Source organism: Nomascus leucogenys, chromosome 22a, assembly GCF_006542625.1.
Source record: "Nomascus leucogenys isolate Asia chromosome 22a, Asia_NLE_v1, whole genome shotgun sequence".
Lineage (NCBI taxonomy): Eukaryota > Metazoa > Chordata > Mammalia > Primates > Hylobatidae > Nomascus > Nomascus leucogenys.
In genome coordinates this window covers 97543744-97561245 of record NC_044402.1, presented here as the reverse complement: position 1 = coordinate 97561245, position 17502 = coordinate 97543744, and the positions used below count along the sequence as shown (strand labels likewise).

Here is a 17502-nt window from a genome sequence, read left to right as displayed (position 1 = left end):
AATATGCCTTAAAATGAGAAAAGGCTTCAGAAAGGGTACCCACTAGGGGGTAGGTCAAAATTGTTCATTCTGGATGGGAATTTGATTCTGGAGTTGTCAGTGGTCAGTAAATAGAATGTTCACTTCATGATGTTGACTCTAGGAATGGAGCCAAAACACTACAACCTCATTTATAACTTCCCCACCTCTGTGGGGAATCATATTAATAAGTAATTTTAGGGCCTGGGTTCTAAGATAATTTTATTAAAATAAAAAGATGTCTCTTGTTTCTCTACAGGAAGATACTGCCAGAAAGCTCTGCCATTTATTCTTTCTGGCTACTTCCTGTCTGGATTTTGTTTATTGCTCTCTGCCCAGAGTGCTCTATCAGAGGGAACTACCGTATGGCTAGGAAGATTTGTTTGTATAACAGTGTGCGAATATTTTGTCCTGGCTGGTAGGAAGTAAGCTGTTTCTCATAGACTCTTATTGTAAAGCCTAGCACATATCATACATTATAGATTTTTAGTTGTGATTTCTAGTTGCATGTGAATTTGCATTTTGCCCTCGGTTTTTCTCTTATCCCATCACACAGAAGAGATGATTTCGAGGTGTGAGTTTTTTTCAGATCCTGTTTTCTTCATAAGGATGAACTAGACTTGCAGGCTGTCTCTTCTGGCCATCACTGCGGTTAGCACGCCCTGTCTCTTGTTTGATATGAGACAAATGTTCTTGTTGTCTTAGTAGCATAACGTCTCAAGCGTGGTTCTGATTTTTTGTTTAGCAACGAAAAGTCTCAGATTCTCTAGGGTCCCTTGTTATCACTCCTTAAACACTTTTCAGAAGGCTCAGCAGTAATAACAGTTACTATGGAAGAAGACAGGGTGTGTACAGTCATCAAAGCTTTATCTTTGGCGTACAGACTTATGTTTTTAGAAAGAAACATTTTTTTTTAAAGAAAAGATTGTCTATCTTTTTTTCTTCTTCTTTTTTTTTTGGTTGGCAAAAAAGCATTTGATGAACTTCCCTTTAAAAAATTGTTTGGTTCAGGTCTCGATTTCTAGGAAAAGTAGTCACCGTTTTTCAGGCGAGGCCACTGATGAGTGATTTTGCTCAAAGTCATATAAGATAGTATAGCCTGTGTTCTTTATTGGACCACATTCTTTTCTTTCTTTCTTTTTTCCTTCTCAAATTAACAGGCACACTCGTGGGAATCCCACACAAATGTGAAACTCCTGAATCACATTCTTTTCAATGAGTTATAGCAAGTGACTCTATTTATAGATGACCAAAAGGTGGTTATATGCCCCAGGAGATACATTAGCATTTTAGATAAAGTAAGAACCTAGAGAAGGCCGGCTCCCTCTACGCAAGTCCTTCCTGCTGGGGCCTGGTCTTATTCGTCATGGTGTCTCTAGTGCCAAGCTCAGCACCTGCACGTTGGAGTCTGCGGCATATACTTGTTGGCTGTTGAATTAGTGACTATGAATTGGAGGACGACAGTTTAACAAAAAGGAGAAAAGATTTGAAAGTGAAGTTTTCTCAGGCAGCCTAAGGAGGGTTGGATCAGCTTAGATGCAGAAGGGAAAGAGATTATCTGCAGAAGTCTGGGCAATCATGGTGGGCTAGACAAGAGGAACCTAGATCGGGGGAATTTGACAAGGACCTGTGTCAAAACTGGATTTTTAACTCCCATGTCTTCCAAGTACCTTTGTTTTTGTTTCTTAGGTTTACAAAGTTATTCTTAAGGTTGAATCTGTTCCTATGTTGTGTTCTTAGTGTTTAGCTCTGGGAGGGGGGACACAGATGTATATAAGTGCACAGGAGCTACTCAGGGGAGGCCCCTGGTAAGAGCTGCAATGCTGGACTCAATGGCCCAAACTTGCATCCCTGGGTCCAGAGTCCTGGGACCATCCTGCTTTTCATGTTTACTCACCCAGTTCATTAATCTTCCTGGACAATAAAAACTTACATTATTGCCTTTGTAGGAGGACTGTACTTAAGGCTGCTTTACCTAGTCTTTAAGAGCCTAGAAGGAAACTTGGCAATGTCTTTCTGTCCAGGCTGCAAGGTTTGGTAGGTGGTTGAGACCTGAATAATGGAATCCCTGGCTTCTTAGTGTGTTGGAAGTTCTTCAGAACTCCCAGAGCACTTCATGAATATCTACTCAGAGCAAGCATTACATTTCTATCCTTCAGAAAGAGATACTGAAACAAAACAAAAAGACACATTTTGAAACAACATTTAGAAGAAAATGGAGCAATCACTGATCATTAGGGAAATGCCAGTCAAAACCACAAATGAGATACCACTTCATACTCATCAGGGTGACTATCTGAAAACCAGAAACAGCAAATGTTGGTGAGGATGTGGGGAAATTGAAGACCTTGTGCGTTGCTGTTGGGAATGTAAAATGGTGCAGCTGCCATGAAAAACTGTGTGGTGGTTTCTCAAAAAGTTATATATAGAAATACCATTTGATCTAGTAATCCTACTTCTGGGTATATATCCAAAAGAATTGAAAGCAGAGAGGTGAACAGATATTAGTACATTCATGTTCATAGCAGCATTATCCACAATAACCAAAAGATGGAAACAACTCAAATGTCCAATGACATATTAATTGATAAACAAAATGTGATATATATATATATATATATATATGAATATTATTCAGCCTTAAAAAGGAAGGAAATTCTGGCCTAGTACAGAATTCCCAAAGTAATCCCAGCACTTCGGGAGGCCTAGGTGGGTGGATCACTTGAGGTCAGGAGTTCGAGACCAGCCTGGCCAACATGGTGAAACCCGTCTCTACTAAAAATCCAAAAAAAAAAAAAAAAGATTAGCCGAGTATGGTGGCACATGCCTGTAATCACAGCTACTTGGGAGGCTGAGGCAGGAGAACTGCTTGAACCTGGGGCAGTGGTTGCAGGGAGTCAAGATCACACCACTGTACTCCAGCCTGGGTGACAGAGCAAGACTCCATCTCAAAAATAAATAAATGAATAAATAAATAAATAAAAATAAAAAATAAAAAAGAAGGAAATTCTGACACATGCTACAACATAGCTGAACTTGAAGATATTATGCTAAGTGAAATAAGACAGATGCAATAACAACTATTATATGATTTTCATTTATATAAGGTACCTAGAGTATTCAAATTCAGAGGGACAGAAAAGTAGAATAGTGGTTACCAGGGATAAAGGGAGGAGGCAATGGGAAGTTATTGTTTAATTGGCATGGAGTTTCAGTATGGGATGGGGAAAAATTTCTGGAGATGAATGATGGTAATGGTTGTATAATAATGTGAATATACTTAATCCCAGTGAACTGTACACTTAAAGATGGTTAAAATGGCAAGTTAAAAAATTTTATTTTTTGTGGGTACATAGTAGGTGTATATATTTGTGTGGTACATGAAATGTTTTGTTACATGCATGTAATATGAAATAAGTACATCATGGAGAATGGGGTATTCATCCCCTCAAGCATTTATCCTTTGTGTTACAAACAATCCAGTTATGGCCGGGCGCAGTGGCTCACGCTTGTAATCCCAGCACTTTGGGAGGCCGAGGAGGGCGGATCACGAGGTCAGGAGATCGAGACCACGGTGAAACCCCGTCTCTACTAAAAATACAAAAAATTAGCCAGGCGTGGTGGCGGGCGCCTGTAGTCCCAGCTACTTGGAGAGGCTGAGGTAGGAGAATGGCGTGAACCCGGGAGGCAGAGCTAGCAGTGAGCCGAGATCGCGCCACTGCACTCCAGCCTGGGTGACAGAGCAAGACTCCGACTCAAAAAAAAAAAAAAAAAAAAAAAAAAAAAAAAAAAAAAATTCCAGTTATACTTGTTTAGTTATAAAATGGTAAATTTTATGTATACTTTACACAATAAAAAATTTGTGCAAAAATATTTGTTTTAAGATACTAAATAAAAGAAAAAGGAACTGAAGAAAGTCATGATTGTTTTTTTCCTGAAGTTTTATAATAATCACTAAAAAGCTGACTGTTACTGTCTGTTGATTCTTTTAATCAAGTAAAAAAAAAAAAACTGTGTTTCTGTGTGCTTTTAATTTGTTTTTTAAAGAATACCTCTTAAAAACTATTGTCATACCAAACTGAACTGGTAAGTATTTAGCTTTCCCAGGTGGGTCTACATGGTACTCACATTTGTCCCACTGACTTCCTTTGCAAAATGATCTGAAAGAGAGCTAATCACCTTGACTATAAAGAAATCCCACACAGTGATAGCTGCCACCTCCAAGAGAGTCCTGGAGTCTGCTTAAGCTCAGGCATCTGAAATTTTAAACACTAAACCTTTGCAAGGAGAGTGCTTTCTTCTTGGGGATTGGATTGGTGTTTTCACCTATTCTTCCATTTTTTTTTTGAAGATGAGCTGCTTGTAGGTTTGGAGACATCAGCTGACTTCTCTCTGTTCTGTACCTCCTGAGGCACCCAAAGCGTGAATACAGTTTTTTCTCCTTCCTCTCTCTTTATAGACTTAGTCTTTGATCTGTGATCTATGAGAAGCCTGAAGCCCCCTTACAGGACAGTTTATGATTTATTGAGAGTACATGGAAGTCCTGGACTAGGGTGATGTGGCTGCCTCAAATTGCATAGGAGCAATTAGCTTAGGATACGAGCTTCTTGACTTGTTTATACACAGGGCCTTACATCCTCCTCTTTTTGTATGCCATTTTCTGAAACACCAAGGTCTTTGTTTTAAATCTGTTCTAAGGGGGATTAATGTATTTGTATATGCATGAAGCCTTCTTGGGAAAGAATCTTAGAAGTGTATTTTTTAAAAACTCGAGCCTGAAAAGTAGATGTTTAACTTCAGGTTCATGACATTTTTTTTTCCTGTTCATCTGTCTCAATTTGATTTATTTCCTGGTGTAAAGACAAATGCACTTTGGTTTTGTTACTTTGATGTAGATAACTTGTGTTCAAGTTGTCTTTTGGCTCTGCCGTGCTTACATTTACTTTTTATAAAGCTGTTAGTATATGGAGAACATCTAAATTTTGGAGCATTAGAGTTGAAAGGTCTTTCAAAGACACATAGTCAGAAACACATCATAGAACAGCAGGAATCTTTTGTACTCATGCTCCTGACAGTTAGGGATCTAGTCTTAACTTGTGAAGTTTAGACACCTAGTGATTTAGAAACGAGCCTGGCGGTCCACTGTTGGACAGTCACTAGAAACTAGTTCATTATCTAAAATCTTTCCCTTTTTAATTTCTTAGGTCTTAGTGTTCTGCCATCTAGAGCATTAAATGAAAGTGGTATGAATCCAATGATACTATAAGCTTTGAAAAGAGGCTCAAATTACAGATCAATCACACATATTCTCACAAACCACATATACAAAAGACAGCCCCTGTTAAGAAAGCATAAATTCAGAGTATCTTAAGAATCCCCTCCAAACAATTTTCTAAAGTTAGACCAGATAGATTAAGATTCCTTATTTTTAAACTGCACCCAGGCATTACGCTTTTCAAAGGCTCCTGCAATGTACAGAACAGATGCGTGATTAAACATTTCTTTATTTGGTGAACGTCTTACATGAAGCGCAGGGTCCTTCCTGCTCTGGCTTTCATTATCTGACTCCAGGAGCGTCGTTGCCTTTGTCAGGGCTCCAGCCCTACTGGCTCTGGCTGGCTTGTCCTGGCCGCTGTGTAGCTGCCTTCAATGGAACAGCCTGGCTGGGGAAACCCAGGGGGCCGCCTCTTACCACACTGTCAGTGGCAACAGCAAAGCATGTAACAGCCTGGAAAAAAGGAAGTTCACAGGCAGGCCTGTAGTTCTTCTTTTTGTTTTGGGGCCATAACTTACAATTTACAGATTCTCAATTCCAAAACTACGACGTTTAATGCAAGTCATGTTAGGTTTATTCCTTCTTGCTAGATAAGAAGGGATACCTAGCTTATATTCAAATAGGAGCTTGCATGGTTGTTAATTTGGTTTTTCTTTCAGAGTTGGGGTGTGCCCACAGCAAGTGATTTACCTCTTGGTGAATAAGGCCCCAGGCTGCTCTACTGTGCCTGCCTTTTTTTGTCACTTAGCTTGTGTTTCTCACACGAACGTTCTGTGTATGCTGAGGTGACTACTCAGGGAGCTGAGCTTCCAAATGGTTGGAGCCCAGCCCCAGGAAGCGTAACCCCACAGACAGGGCTCTGCGAGGAACAGGCAGCATTCGCATCCTACCTCTGGTGTCTGCTTCTCTCTGAGTGTCTTCTTCATTCCTTCCTTTTCTAAAGACTGCCTTTCCGACTTCTTGGACCATAGTCGTGGAACATATGGCTACAGGTTCAGCCAAAGAGAGACCGACACTCACTCTTCATCTCCTTCTCACATTCTCTGGACAGGGAATCTCCTTGGCTGCCCTGAGCTGAGTACTTCTCTGGTTCAGTTAACTATTGCCTTGGGCCTCAGGGCAGCACCTTGGACAAATAGCTCTTATGAACTTGATTTGTAGATGTGTTTCACTGATGGAAGGGGAGCAGTTTGGAAAAGGCAGTTAATCTGATAGGTGTGCACCCCTCTGGGGACATGATGAAGTGCCACAGTACAACTAGTACATATGCCTAGAGTATCAATTTTCCCCTTAGTTTTAGAAGAAACATGATTTTGATGTTAAAGCAAATATATATATATATGTGTGTGTGTGTGTTGTGTGTGTATGTATGTATGTATGTGTGTCTATACACACATATACACACACAGTAAGGTGGAACATACTCCTAGAGTATCGGTTTCCCCCCTACTTTTAGAAGACACATGATTTTAATATTAAAGCAAATATATATATCTGTGTGTGTATGTGTGTATGATGTATGTATGTGTGTCTATACACATATACACACACACTAAGGTGGAACATTTGCAAGAATTTTAAAGATAACCATAAGGGAGAATAATTAATTTTGTATTTAAGGGATGCTCCTCCGCTGTTAGGACACTTTGGTAGGATAGTTCAGAAAGTACTGACATTTCTGGCCAATTACAGGCTGGAGTTGGAGTTTTGTTTTGTTTTGTTTTGTTTTGTTTTGTTTTGTTTTGTTTTTTTTAAGACGGAGCCTCTCTCCATTGCCCCGGCTGGAGTATAGTGGCGCTTTCTCAGCTCACTGCAGCCTCTGCCTCCCAGGTTCTCCTGCCTCACCCTCCTGAGCAGCTGGGATTACAGGCAGCCACCGCCACGCCCGGCTAATTTTTGTATTTTTAGTAGAGATGGGGTTTCGCCATGTTGGCCAGGCTGGTCTCAAACTCCTGACCTCAGGTGATCTGCCCACATTGGCCTCCCAAAGTGCTGGGATTATAGGCGTAAGCCACCGTGCCTGGTCTTGGAGTTGAAAGTTTAACGTGAAACCATGTTGAGTTATTGAGTACTTTTGCTTGTTTTAGTTACGTGAGGCCAGAAGATTCGCTGCTTGTGTATTACAGAATTGTGTACAGAATACTCCCATTGTGGGTGGCTGGGCTAAGAAACGTTAGTGTAATCTTTCAAGAACCCTGTGCAGATTATGAGTGTGTTTCTGGAATGAGGCAGAATAATGAAATTTAGCCAGTGTTGGAGGCATCAGTGGGCTTGTAAATAGTTAACTCTTTCACTTGCAGCCCACATAGAGTCGCCTGTCTGTATCTCCTCATAGCCTACTTCACATAGTGTGACTTTGTTTTTCTGGGCCACAGAAAGAAGACAAAACTAACTGCAGTGCTTTCTCTTTACCTAGGTGAGATTCCAGCAGAAGTACTTTTCTGTGATTTAAACACCTACATGGGAATATCTTGGAGAGTTAGGAAAGAATTGACTTATGGAGATGTCTACATTAATATCTTTCTGGTCTCAAGTTCTTACAGGTTTCTTTTTATATATATATTCTACATATATATGGAATAAATATATATAGCATAATTCATATTAGCAGAATAATGCAGAAATCAACATTATTGAAGACATTATTAAACCACCTACTGTTTTTATTGACATGTGTGGAATATGTATGTATGTGTGTGTGTGTAGATAATATATAGCAGTAGGATAATATGGACATTGACATTATTGAATACATTAATAAACTATCCACTATGTTTATTGATATCCTAGAATAAGATTCTAATAATCTTAATAACTGAGATAATGTCAGCCTCCTAACTGACAGAAGAATTCAAAAGCCATCAGTAGATAAATTGGGAATGCCACCAGGTTTTTTAATGACCCCCTTTTAATTTTCTCTGAAGTATAAAAATCATTTCCTCAAGACATTAAAGAAATGCTTGAAAAAATAAAATTACTCATGGTTGTACCATCGTTATACAGGAGCTGTTGTTTTTACTTTTATTTTTCTAAATAAACAAAACCACTATCACAGCAACAAAATCTTTGTAATAGGACTAAGAATTCCTGAATACTTCAGGGAACATCCTGAGGATAAATTAGAGTTATGAGTATTGATAGTGGATGCCACATGATCTGTGCCTATGGTCAGCTTACAAAGAGCTTTTAAAGCAGGTACTATAAAAAGTCAAAAACATTTGTTTCTGGCCTCTACTCTTTCTTAGATAAAGGATTAATTAAGGGTGTAAACTATCTTTCAAAAACTCTTTTCAAAGCACTGCGGGAGTAAATACAGGTCTTTTGCCTGGCAGCATTTAAAAATCAATATAAATATTAGTCTTGTGGTTCTTATAAAGATTTAGTTTAAAAAGAGAATTTTGCAGCTAAAATATTTGAAAACTTGGGGAATATTTAAAAAATACAGTGGCTCACGCCTGGTGTGAGACAGGCTGAGGTGGGCGGATCACGAGGTCAGGAGATCAAGACCATTCCTGGTTATACACGGTGAAACCCTGTCTCTACTAAAAATACAAAAAATTAGCCCGGCGTGGTGGCGGGCGCCTGTAGTCCCAGCTACTCGGGAGGCTGAGGCAGGAGAATGGCGTGAACCCGGGAGGCGGAGCTTGCAGTGAGCTGAGATTGCGCCACTGCACTCCAGCCTGGGCGACAGAGCAAGACTCCGACTCCGTCTAAAAAAAAAAAACATTATATATATATATATATATATATATATATATATATATATATATATTCAGGGTGCAACCCTAAGGATTTTGATTTGTTAGACCTTTGGCGGGGTGGGGCCGGGGGGGAGCAGGAATCTGTATTTTAGGTTTCTCTTAGGGATTCTGGTTTGGGAAAAAATATTTAGGTAACAGAAATAGATAACAGGCAGAGTGGTGGAGTCCAAAAGTGTTTGTATACCAATGCCTGTTCTTTTTTTTGCTGAAAGATTAAATAGTTTTAGTGTATGTGTTATTTTAAGGAGTTTTTTCCTATTTAAGCAAAACAAAATCTGAAGATACTGCTTTATTCCCCCTCTCATTTTGTACTTAGCAATTTTAGGATAAAGACACAAAAGATATTTTATCATGGCTATTATTCCCATACTGAAAGAATAATCCTTTATTTGGAGAGTGTAGTTGATTATGAAAACAAGGACTGATGCATAAATGTTAATATTACTCTTAGAATTTTCAAATATAGCAGCCCTAGTATGTCTTTTGAAGAAAAAAACTAAGCAGTGGAAACATTCTTTTTCATATTTTTATAGCTAAGATTGACATTTATGCCTCAGTTGTTGAAATTTAGGAGGTTGAGGAAACAAGCTGGAATTTGGGTCCGCCCAAGTGTAAGTCTAGACGAACCAGTCATTCAGTCTGCATTCAGTTTGCAGAAATAAAATTAAGCCAACTTTGTTTTGAAATATGTGAATCACAACAGCACCAAGATCCAGAAAGATTAATGGGCAAAGAGTAAGAACAGATTTTTCACAGGAGGAAATACTTGCAAGCATGCCTGTAGAAAAACACTCCACTCCAAATCAAAGAAATGGAAGGAAAAAAATAATGAGAAACCATTTTATGGCTATTTAACTAGTATAAATATAAATAAAACAAAGCTGATGTGATCTCAGAAAACAAGTATATTCTTACATTTCTGGCAGCAATGTTAATTAGTTCAGTCCTTTTGGAGAACGCATTGGCAGTGGATGTAAAAAGTCACACAATTGTCCAGACTCTTTGACCTAGTAACCCACTCCCTGGAATTTATTCTAAAGGAAAAAAAAAAGCTGTAAGAACAAAGATATTTATTGTGCTGTTATTTCTGATGGTGACAAATGAGAAAGAATTTGGATGGACAACAATAGACAAATAAAATATGGAATGTTTTTAAGCTACTCAAAAACATAGGAAGACAGTGTAAACAAATAAAAAGGTTTGGAAAAAAGCATAGTAAAATGTAAATACGTGTATTATAATAAAATATATAAAAGACCTATCAAGAAATAAACATCTTTGTTATGGTTTTAGCAATATATGTGAATTTAAAAACATTTAAAAATATATTGGTAATAAATAAAATACATTTTAAAAGAAAAAGTATAAAGCTTGTTAACCACAAGAATTTTTCTTCTTTCTTAGCATAATGCAGTGAAGATGGGTGAAGTGAGATGTGTTTTATCTGAAATTTGAAGGGCTTTACAACTCTTCTCCTTTAACTAACTTACCACCCAAAATGAATTCTGTAGCCTTGTCAGCTGTCTTTTCTGCTTCTACATTTTTGCAGTTACCCACATAAAGTCTTAGCTGGCTCTGGGGTCAGACTGTCTGGATTTAAATCCTATTTCTACCCCTTATCTGGGTGTAGACCTTGGAGAAACTGTATCACTACTCTGTGCCTCAGTTTCCTCACCTGAATAATGGCCTCTAGCTAGTGAGAATTACGTGAGAGAATGCACATAAGGTGTATAGTAAGGTGCCTGGTACTAGATGTGCTCAACAATATAAGCTATTATTCTTCACCTACATTTGGGAGGCACTCTTAACTGCCCATCACACTTTCTTCCTTGCTAACAGATCACAGTTTTATTCCGGCATTCAGCTGCAGTGTGCCCAGCCTCAGGGGATGAATGAATGAAGGCTTCTCTGCTAGTGGCAGTCCTATTCCCATTTGCCACAAATTGGTTGGAAGTGAGCATGTGACTTTGTTCTGGTCTGTGAGACTTCACGGAAGTCAACTGGGGTCTTCTGGGAAAGATACTCCTCCCTTATAAGAAACAGGTGCAGGGAGATATGTACCCATTGCCTCTCCCTGGCCCCAGCTTTCATGCTTTGGACATCCTCGTGTGATGATGTGTTGTTGCTGCAGCTATCTTGCAATCACAAGGAGATGGCTGCCAAAAACCAAGGCTGGCAGAGTGAGAAGATGAGCAGAGCCTGGACCTACGATGACATCACCACGCCACTGAACTACCTGGTCACTGACCTACTGAGCCTAGGACCACCTACGTCTAGAGATTTTGTTAAGAGAGATAAATCAAATGTCCAAATTGCTTAAGCAAATTTTAGTTGGCTATTCTGTTATTTGCAATTGAAAACACCCTGCCTGATAAGACTGTCCTTGTCTAATGCCATTTTAAAATTATGCCACCGCAATGAATTTCATGAGTAGATTATGATTTCTGGAATAAGTCAGCAGTCTTCTATTAGCCTTTCACTTTCCATGTTAAGATTTTCATTACATGCTTTTAAATTTTAATCTTAATAACTGTCTCATATATTTTAAACCTAGAAGCTTCTTTGAAAACTATTTTGATAATGAAAGTAAAATATAGATGGACTTTTTTGCCTTCATTATCAACATGATAAATATTCTCAAAATAAATGCTGTAATGAAAGACATTTTGGTGAGAGTGAATGTAAACCTGTAACTCTACATTGACGATCCTCCTGCAGCTGTGATAGGATTATGGCTTAAATATTTTGAATTTCTGTTTAAAAATAAACTTTAGTGCAGCTGATGAGGAGATTATGTGTTTTATTGAGTGTGTTTGCTGAAATTACATCTCTAAAATAAATAAGATGTTGTATATTTTCTTGTCTGTGTTACAAAAACTTTTTGCTCCCCAGTGTACTGTTTGAATAAAAGTATGTTGGTGGCCACCACATTCTCCCACATGTAGAGCAAAAGTGGGAAGCTCTTTCTCTTTAATAATACCAATCTTGCCCTGTTTCAAGAAGGTTTAGTGACTTGATAAAAATTACTTGTCAAATGCGTTTTCTAGTGGGATTTTCTTTTTTTTTCTTTTTAAAATTTCTTTTTTTATTTCTTTACTTTTTTTGAGACGAGGTCTCACTCTGTTGCCCAGGCTGGAGTGCAGTGGCACAATCATAGCTTGCTCTGGCCTGGAATTCCTGGGCTCAAGCCATTCTCCAGCCTCAGCCTCCCAAGTAGTTGGGTCTTCAGGTGTGCGCCACCATGCTCAGCTAATTACCGTATTTTTTTTGTAGAGACGAGGTCTCACTATGTTTCCCAGGCTGGTCACAAACTCCTGGCCTCGAGCCATCTTCCCACCTCAGCCTTCAAAGTGTGGGATTACAGGTATGAGCCACCGCACTCGGCCAGCTAGTGGGATTTTCATAACCAAGATCAGCTGTATACCACACTTTTCTTATATATTACAGAATTTTCAAGAGTCTTTCTTCATGCATAGCTAAAACTGTTAGTTCTCCCTAAACAAAACTTTTACTCAATTCCAGCACCCCCACCATCACCACTTCCTGAACTACACATACTTCAGTATCTCCTGCCACATGGACACCGCATGCTACCCCTGCTTTGACTTCCTCCCCCTCGTCTCCCTAGAGAGCCTCCTGTGTTTGCAGCAAGGATTAGTTACCACAGCAGTCCTCCATTGCAAGTTGGTCCCTGCATTAGACAGAGTTCTCCACAGATACAGAACCAATAGGAGCTGTATCTATGTCTCTATGTCTTTCTCCTCTCTCTCTCAATCTCTCTCTCTCTCTTTCTAGATATATATATATACATATATATGTATAATATATATAAATATGTATTTAAATTATAAGGAATCGACTGACATGATCACGGAGGAATTATAAGGAATATATATATATATATATATATATATATATAATTTTTTTAATTATAAGGAACTGGCTCACATGATCATAGAGGCTAGGAAATCTCAAATCTGTAGTGTGGGCCAGCAGGCTCTAGTCCCCAGAGAGCTGATGATGCTGTTCCACTCCCAAGGCAGTCTGCTGGAGAAGTCCCTCTTGCTTGGGATGGCCAGTCTGTTTTTTTTCTGTTCAGGCCTTTAACTGATTGGATGAGTCTCACCGACCTTATAAAGAGCAACCTTTAAAAAAGTTCATTCATTTAAATGTAATCTTATCCAGAACCCGTCTCCAATTTGACACATAAAGCGAACCAGGTTAAAGATAATTGTGTTTTGCGCTCTGTCCCTGCAGCAGCAGTGGGCAGGCAGCCAGGAGGGACAAGTGTGGATATGGCTACTTTCTTTTTCTCTGCTTCTGTGTTGCTTGGTTAGTTTTTTGTGGTGGAGGGTGGAGGTGGGAAGGGGAATGATGAGGAGGGAGGCCGTGTCCCTAGTGATTAGTTGCTGCACACACTTGCTGGAGTGAGTGTCTTTAAGTCCAACGGGGAGCCCTGTCCCCAGCCATTTCCTGCTTCACCTCAGTCTCCTCCATTCCTCAGCCGGCCTAATTTGGACTCTTGATGTGAATTGAGCAGAACTTTCCTCTATCATGACAGAGGCTGTGTGTGGGGGGAAGAGACTGTTAGAAAGTGACCACTCTTCACAGCTGGGACCGTTGGGCCTGATTTGGAGAGAGCCTTGGGTTCTTGTCTTGCCTCCATTGTGTGGTTTTGGGTGTTCCCATCATCTTTAAACCTCAGTTTCCTCATCAGCCAAACGGGAATAATATGGCCTCAGTCCATTGCTGTGGGGATTATGCGAGAGGTTTTATGTAAATGATTTGTGTCCTGTCACGCACGATACAAATTAAGTTTGGGTTTTGATTTTATCCCACTTTTTGCCACTGGACAAAGCCTAATTTATATAGAAGAATTGGTTTTGCTCTCTAGGTACGCAGGACTTCTGTCAACGTGATTTCCCTATGATAGGGTTGCTAAATTTTCTTTCAGGGAACAAAAGGGTACATTGTAAGGAATCTGTTTCCTGGACTGGGAAGCCATATTTTGGCAACCTATGCCCAGCTACCCCACCCAACGTGACTTGTTACACATCTGGGATGCAGATCTGTTAGTGCTGCCTTGCTTGGAAGCCCTTACTGACAGTGAGCAGATGAATAATTAACCTAATAAGTTCTCATGCAATCTCTTTGCTGCCTGGTGTCATGTTCAGAGATTAGACTTCCTGGGCAGAAGCTGGAACAATTTTTTTCTATGACATTGCAAATAAGGACCATGCTTGAATGAAATAAAAACTGATTGTTCATTCATTAGCTTGGACATTCATTCAGTCAACCCATATTAACCACACGGACTGCACTGTGAACGGCATCAACCTAGGTAGTAAGGAAGAAACAAAGGGGAAGAAAGAGAAACGAGACTGGAAAGATACAGAGATACCTGGTTGCCAGGCTCGAGTGTTTGGATTTTATTTTGTTGACATTAGAACATGGGGAGTGTGAGTATTGGGCTTGAAGTTGGGTCACCTGGGTTCCAACTGTGGCTCTGCTGCTTCCTAGCTGTGTCATCTTGGGTAAGTTGCCAACCATGCTGTACCTCAGTTTCCTCATCTCTAAAATGGGAAGAACAATAATATTGTACATATCTCATAGTGTTATAGTGAGGATGAAATGAGGGAATGCATGAACGTCACTCCAAGTAGTGACTGATCCTGGGGAACGACTGTAGGTGTTTTGAGTGTAGAAAATGTCTGTCAGGAAGATAAATCTAGCAGCAACACAGGGTAAGGCGGCTACAGTGGGAAAAGATTGCACAGGGGGTTGGGAAGACTTGCAGTGTAAGCGAGATGGTTGGCAGCATCAGGGACCTTGGAATTCAAGGTCCCATTGTAGGGGTAGCTGGGCAGAATGATTTAAGAATCCAGGGGTTATGGGGCTGGGTGAGGTGGCTCATGCCTGTAATCCCAGTGCTTTGGGAGGCTGAGGCAGGATGATTTGCTTGCGGTCAGGAGTTCAAGACCAGCCCGGGCAACATAGCAAAACCCCATCTCTAAAAAAAAAAAAAAAAAAAAAAAAAAGCCAGACGTGGTGGTGCATACTTGTGGTTCTAGCTACATGGGAGGCTGAGGCGGGAGTATTGCTTGAGCCCAGGAATTCCAGGCTGCAGTGAGCTATGTTAGTGCCATTGTACTCCAGCCTGGGTGACAGAGTGAGATCACTGTCTAAATAAATAAATAAAATAAAATAAATAAAAATAAAAATCTAGGAGTTATGCAGGCAGGTCACAATCATCCATGGGATTATAGGAGGACTCTCCTCTCTTATCCCATGTCTTCCTTACATTTCATTCTTCAAAGCCTGGTCTTCATCAGGACTCATGTGGCCATGTTGTACTCATATCCCTGATGTCATTTTCTGGTTTGGGGACACAGCAGGTCATTAGGGATGAAGCACTGGGATAGAGTTCAGCTACTTATTCACCCCTCCCTTTTCCTGTTTTCTGTTTTCCACTCTCAATTTGGTAAAAGGGTTTACATGATAGCTGAGAACTGTATTAGGGAATATATTTTATTTCTCTTCCTTCTAGTTTTTGGAATGTTTCTGAAAGAATTTAGGTGGGGCTTTTATTTGATCAGTCTTGATTCACTTTCCTGGCCTTCTAATTTTCCCTAAATGCGAGAGGTTTTAGAGTAATAGAGTAATATATACAGATAAGGAATGTGGCCTCATGGTAATTCTGTGGGACAGGCAGTTTGTACCACTGTTAGGAAAAATAACCCTGCAAACAGCTTTGCTGTTAAGTTTCTCCCTTCCCCTTTAGGTGAGGAAAAACTATAGCAAATGGCCTTTTTATTATGTAAGGTAAATGAGTACCCTCAATTTTATCTGCTTTGTAAATCAGAATGTTCATATGTTTTCTTAAACTGAGTTGCGTATGTATTACTGTTGTCCCTTGGTATCCATGGGGGATTGGTTCCAGGACTATTGTAGATATCCAAATCCAGGGATGCTCAAGTCCCTGATATAAAATCGTGTAGTATTTGCACATAACCTATGTACATTCTCCCATATACTGTAAATCATCTCTAGATTGCTTATAATACCTAATACAATGTAAATGCTATGTAAATAGTTGTTATACTATATCTTTTTATTTGTATTATTATTATTATTGAGATGGAGTCTTGCTCTGTTGCCCAGGCTGGAGTGCAGTGGCGCAATCTCGGCTCACTGCAATCTCCACCTCCCAGGTTCAAGTGATTCTCCTCTCTCAGCCTCCCCAGGAGCTGGGATTACAGGACTGCACCACCATTCCCGGCTAATTTTTGTATTTTTAGTAGAGATGGGTTTTACCATGTTGGCCAGGTTGGTCTCAAAATCTGGACCCACCTTGGCCTCCCAAAGTGCTGGATTTACAGGCATGAGCCACCACGCCCTGCCTTTATTATTGTATTATTATTTTTTATTTTTTTCCCTAAATATTTTAGATTTGTGGTTGGTTGAATTAAACCAATGGCAGATGCAGAACCCATCATATGGAGGGCCAACTGTAAATTCAAAATTGGCTACCCACAGGGTCACTCACTTACACACATGCTTTTACCATGTGTGGAATATGATAGGTCATTTTGCTAGAACACGGAGATACATAGCTAAACAGAAAATTAGCATCACTGCTTGAGATGTAGAGTCAGCTCTCTTTAAAAGATTGTCCAACCACAGCCTGGCATTAGATAGATTTGATAGGGTAGAAGGTGAATAATCATTAGCTGAGCTGTCTTTGTAAATGTTGTGATTTTTCCCATCTTCCATTTTTCTGTCTCCCCTGCAACAGTTTCAACTGGTAGATGAGTTCTGACACATGAAACACATGGTATTTTGTCCCAATTCTATCCCAACATGTGGTTAGTGACCAGAAATAGGCATGATATTAGCAAATAATATTAGGAACATTGTAAATGGATGTTTGGGTGATCATTCAGAAAGACAGGAAGGTAAAAAATACTGCCCGCTGCTTATATACTGCCCAGTCTGGAGGCTAATTCTTCTTTGCTAAATTAATAAGAAGGTGGGAAGTGGCTTTCTTCTATTGCCATTGTATTCTGTGAGGCACAAATTTAACTCAATTTTCCCATTACACTATAGGTTGTTGCTTAATAGAGTCTTGTCCAAGCATTTAAAAAAAATCACTCTACCTTTTGTGTTGCTGCTGACATGAGCTATTAAGAAGTTGAAACTTTAGTAGCAGCTGCTTCCTCTGTCAGTTATAGCTACCTAAGTTGGGTTGAATTTCTTTGTGCTTTGAGATGGGTCTCCCAGTTGTGAGGAGTATTTGGTTTTGATACTTTTGTTTTGGATGACAGCGATGAGTGTTCGCTAACTTTTATCCATGTGTCATCTTATGTTTGCATTCCTGGGTGGAAGAATAATAGTTCAATGTCTATTCGTAACACTATTTGATTTCTTAACTCCCCTGATTTGAGCCCA

At 39.7% G+C, this 17502-nt stretch overlaps 1 protein-coding gene and 1 long non-coding RNA gene across 4 annotated transcripts in view; both read left to right on the top strand.

Moving 5' to 3' along the window:
* The window catches only part of LOC115832363, a 52108-nt gene extending 41539 nt beyond the window's left edge, over positions 1-10569 (top strand). The window contains exon 6 of the long non-coding RNA XR_004027840.1: positions 10459-10569. This is a non-coding gene — a long non-coding RNA (uncharacterized LOC115832363). The remainder of the gene's footprint in view (positions 1-10458) is intronic.
* ANKRD44 (ankyrin repeat domain 44) overlaps positions 1-17502 on the top strand; it is a 330782-nt gene that overhangs the window by 49902 nt on the left and 263378 nt on the right. The gene's annotated exons all lie outside the window — the stretch shown is intronic.